The sequence below is a fragment of the Puntigrus tetrazona genome, chromosome 3, assembly GCF_018831695.1.
Source record: "Puntigrus tetrazona isolate hp1 chromosome 3, ASM1883169v1, whole genome shotgun sequence".
NCBI lineage: Eukaryota > Metazoa > Chordata > Actinopteri > Cypriniformes > Cyprinidae > Puntigrus > Puntigrus tetrazona.
In genome coordinates this window covers 8,605,524-8,610,982 of record NC_056701.1, presented here as the reverse complement: position 1 = coordinate 8,610,982, position 5,459 = coordinate 8,605,524, and the positions used below count along the sequence as shown (strand labels likewise).

Here is a 5,459-nt window from a genome sequence, read left to right as displayed (position 1 = left end):
ATTCAGTGCTGACAGGAGATGTGTGACCGTGTGTCCACACCAAACGTGCAGGATCAAACCTCGCTTGAACACGCTTGAACACGTCACTACTAGAGCCAGCTCACGAATGGTTAATGCGGTGCAAATTTTAAGGCCAAAGATTTTCCAACACGAATCGTACGCAGGATATCTGATCACATCTTTGCATCTAAATCACTTGCACTTAACGCTTCATTCACGTCTGGTGTGAACACCTTGAGAGGGAGAATAATGGGTTCATGACAGTTTGACTCAACTAACAGAACTAGGAGCGGATTGAATCTCTGAATAAACATGGCAGCTTTAGCAGAAAAAAAAACTGTGGCCCATTTGGAATCATGACTAAAACCATATTGTATCTAATCATCAGTCTGCTCAATAATAAGTAATTGTGAACAAATTCAAAAGTTTGAATGTTGAAATGATTCATCAGTCGACATAATTTGTTTTACATAATTTAATTCCCCAAAAGTGTGTGAGATATCGGTGAAATTTCACTAATATAATTTTACAAAAAAGTATCTTTACCACCTAATAGTGCTGCATACAGGAAGTGGTTGAAGGAATGATTCGTGGCGTGTCAGTCAGGGCTCGGAGTTGGTGCAGATGAAGTTGAGTCTGGTCGTGGGAGGAAGACTGACCCAGCGCTGGTCTCCGGACGACAGAATGGCTCCGACTCTCCGCTGGCTGCAGTCCTGGGGCCCGGAGCCGTTCCCAGGGGCCCAGCTCTGATAGCAGAGCACCTCTCCACGCAGCCAGAGCCACATGTTCATGCTGCAGTAGTGATGCAGACCCATCCAGACGGCCGGCGTCGAGGCTCTTCTGGCCGCGCTCATCACCCGCCGCTCCGTCTGAGCGCTGGGAACAGACACCAGCTCCCGGTGGTTCTGTCTGCAGTACGTCATGGCTTCGCCCCAGCTCAGATTCTGCTTGATGAGGACGAACTCATCTGAAAGAGACATTCGACATTTTACCTGATGACGTTCTCTGGTGTTACACAAGCGAGTCCAAGCATCGACTCACCTTCACGACAGACGAAGGTAAATAGTTTGTCACACGGCCAGTCTTCCCACTGACCCATTAATGATCCACTGACCACAAGCACCGTGGCGTTCTCGTTGCCTTGTGGTTCAGTGGCTGCCCAGTTTCTAAAGGAAGATCTGCTCTTATCGGACCACTCCCATGAGTCTCTGAACAGCCCGATCCAGACGGCAGAGACTCCTGTGGTGTTCAGGAGCTGCTGAATCTGCTGGTTCTCGCTCAGGTTCCTCACGCTGCTCAGGTCCATGTGATTTGCTCTGCAGTAGATCTGAGCGTTTCTCCAGCTCATCCCCTGCTGAACCAGGACCAGTCCTCCGCTGTCTGCGTGACAGAACATCTACAGACCTTCATGTTCAGCCTTTGTTTACCAAAAATTTTACGCACCATGCCAAATAAGCATCCCACAACTTAACATTATAAATGCAATGTAACAAACATTTTATAAAACTGATGTTATGCAAAAAGACAAAGCAACAATCCGTTAACACTTCAGTGTAGGTACAAATGAACTAGTTGCTCGTTAGCAGGCCTATTACTAACATTTGTATGTTTATTAAAATATTATAGACCATATTCTATATGCCTGATTCTACTCTAACTAAAGGTTATAGTTAATTGTTTGTCAATAGTGAGAGTTGGACCCAAAACAAAGTGTGACCAAAGATTCTTTAAAGGTATTTGTCATGAACGTCACTCACCTCCTCATTGAGTCTTGATTGTATGTCACTCTGGACTTCAATTCCCATCACCCATTAGGTTTCTAGTTGCAATTGTTCTATAATAGTTTATTATGCTAGTTTATTATGGTAACAGTTCATTTGTTTTGTTAGTTTAAGTACGCTGTTGAACTAATTTTCTTGAGAAACAATCTTTATCTATTTGAGTACAATGCAATTTAGAATACAGGAAAGAAATAAAGAAATAAGGTAATTAATTCTCCACAGTTTTGGGATATAGTTACAAGATGACATTTAAGCAGGAAACGACCTGCCTTTTTGTTTAAAAGCTAATTTGCAGTGCGGTCTGTCTCGCTGGCGGAGGCATCTCTCCCGAACCTCGCTAATAAAACAACATCTTGTGATAAAAATAGTTGAAACTGATAAAGAGAGATGATTTTGCAACGTTGACTTAAAAACTTTGCATGAGCTCAGATCAGTGAGGTCTCTGATTAGTTTTAGTCAATCCGATGACTAACTAGAGTGTTGTTGAGAGACGCGTGTGGCTCACCGTCGAAGCAGACGAAGGACCTCAGGTTGGTACAGGGTCGTCACGCCACAGCCCATCCGGACTCGATAGAAGCACACTCATACTGACTGCTGTTCGACGCCCAGCTGCGAAACGTTGAATCGTGAGCCGTGTAGAACGCAGGGTCCCCCAGAGACCACTTCCACTGACTCCTGAAGGTGTCCATCAGCCCGATCCAGACTCGGGAGACCGGTCCGCTCACGCTCTTCAGCAGCTCGCTCACTTCAGCGCTGCTGTCCAGAGAGGCCAGGTCTCCGTAGTTCTCACGACAGAATCTCTGAGCCTCGGAGCAGGTCATCATCGTCTCAACAAACTCAAACTGACGAGGAGAAGACGAGCTGAAGACGGCTGCGGAGGACAAGGTACAGCACTATAAATACTTTTATTACAGAAACAGTAAGAATCCTGCTGGAGCCAGGGATGAGTGCGTACCTGAGAGCAGAAGCGTGATGAACACTGTGTCCAGATCCATTTCTGATGAGTCTGTGTGCAGCTGATCCATCTCTCTTATTCTCTCGCTCAGCTCCTCCCATCAAACCTCGTCCAGACCCGACCTTTTATTCATTAGTTTCACTTCAAATCACCTTCACATTCTATATATTCACACTCGAAGACATGATTTTCTTGGTCAGTGTTTCCCAGCACAAATACCTAGACATCTAGGGCTCAACCAGAATTATACTGATTTTATCGTAGAAAAACAATAGCAGAATAATCAAGTGAAATCTGGACAAAAAATCATGTGTCCAAAAATCCAGTTAACACATATATATTCATCTCATGATGGACACGAAACAAACCCAAACCTAAAGTCAGTCAACAATAACAGAATACAAACCGGTTCTGGCAGAATGCGTTTATAAATGTTTATTCAATCAATAATTATATTGTTTAATATTAGTTTCTCTATTACAGGGATTCAAACAGTAAGGGACAAATGTGTGAAAAACGGCCATCCAAGATGTAGAAATGCAAATCTATTTCAATAAATTCAATAAAATCAGACACGGACTATAAGAAAAATGAAATAATAGTGAAGGGTTTTGTTTAATAACTTTAGATTAATGTTTGCTGCTCTTTTCTCTTTTTCAAATACGTAAAACAAACATGGCATTTGTTTGTAATTAGAATAATAGACTGCTGACAAAGGACGTCTATGGTTGGTGTTTGCATCTGTAGCCTTGATATCGATCGAGATCTGGGGTTCACTGAAGAGAAAGAAAGAGATGATTGTGTTCTTCAGTAATAAGATGTACACGCTCTCTGTTATTTTAAAGCCTCCTATAATTCAGTTCCAGAGATACTGAGGTTTCAGGACATTAATAAACTGGACACAGCTTCAGTGATCAAAAGCCTAATTTAGGTTACTTTACAAAGTAAATAAATATGATTTCTTCTCTGAAGAACAAATTGAATCTTGAATCTTTTTTCTTCCGTCTGAACCGGTCTGTGTGCCAGAAATATTCTTAATTTCAAAGGTTTGGTGCCTGTGACTCCAGAAGTATTAAAGATGTCACAATATGTTTTTAGATCCTAATAAAGGTTTCTTTGAGAGTCATTTTCAAGGATGTATAAGAAGCTCTTTGTCCTGACTGTTAAATATTAGCATTTTCAGTGGATGAATAGCCAATGTTGGTCAGACGCTGGTCATATAATTAGAATATCACCACAAATTGATTTCATTAATCCCATGCAAAAAGTGAAACTGGTATATTATATTCATTCATTACACACAGACTGATATGTTTCCTTTCTTTTCATTTTGATGATTATAACTGACAACTAATCAAAACCCCAAATCAGAAAATCTGAATATTACTTAAGACCAATACAAAGAAAGGGTTTTTAGAAATCTTGGCCCACTGAAAACTCTGAGCGTGTACAGCACTCGATACTTCTGATGACTTTCTAATTATATGAGTCTGAGAAAACTAAATCATGTTTCTCTCACACAATCACTAAACAAACCAATATTTCCAGCTGCAAGTTTTTTTATTAAAGAAAACATTATTGATTACAGAAACAAAAACGAACACCAAAGTCTAGAGACTAAAGTAAAAAGAAACAGTAAACAGCACACAAATGGTTTTCTTAACATGATTCATGCTGATTTTACAGCGAAAAGGACCTTTTAAAATAAACTGTGTTTGGTTGAATGCATTTTAGTTTTATGATGAATTTCTGAAATGTCAAACAGCGCTAAAATAATGTTGTTTGTGTGTGAGGATGGATTTGATCAAATTAAGACATAAAGAGAATAAATAAAACACGTGTATCCTATACTTGTGGTGTTACGAGACGTACTGGAAACAAGAAGATGGAAGCGATGGATGTAAAAGTATGTCGATTTAATAAACAGTTTGAAGAAAGACCAGACGGTCAGGACTAAACAGAACAGGCCTTTAAACTAAAAGGAGTGGAACCTAATTCACTAATAATCAAATGACGAGGACGGAACATGACCAAATAAGGAAAAACAGGAACAAGGGAATTGAAGCTAAAACAGAGCCACACAAATAAACATAGTCTTTACATGTTAAGAAGAAGACGTACCTGAGACCGTGACACTTGAAGAACCACACATTTCTCTTGGTTAACATTAGATTGGCGCTCCTCATGTAAAGTTACTAATACTGAAATAATCTTGTTTTGGAACGGTGTGTGAGGCTCCTTTGGAACAAACACCTAGTCATGGTGCAAAGGCTTTTTGTATAGAGTCAAACAAAGATTTTAGCACTGGTTCATTCCTTTCAAAGGCTTTTGAACTGGACCGATGTTTTATTGAAGAAACCAATGCTACGGGGGAGAAGTAACTGAGCATACAAAGCAAAAGATTGTAGTGTGCTCTTTGGTTAAAATAAATATTTTCCACCATGTTTAAGAACAGTTTAAAAACTAGTGAACTAAATGATGCATCATTAAAGTCTCATAGGTTTAATGGGCAGGTGATGATATTTTGTAACTGATGCAGAACTTAATGAGGATCTTCAAGAATGTGATCAGCGTGGGAAGAGTTTGGACGCAGTCATCATACATTCTGTTCACGAGAGAGGATTCACGTTCAAGAAAGAATCCATGCGCATTAAGAGACTTCCTACGTTGGCTGAGAGAGCTCAGTGAGCTGCTACCTCAGAAAACACACGCAAGTAGAAAAA

The 5,459-nt window shown here is 40.4% G+C and overlaps 1 pseudogene; it reads right to left on the bottom strand.

The window, feature by feature from the left end:
- Positions 1 to 460: 460 nt before the first annotated feature.
- LOC122332902 lies at positions 461 to 2,871 on the bottom strand (annotated as a pseudogene).
- Between the last annotated feature and the right edge of the window lie 2,588 nt (positions 2,872 to 5,459).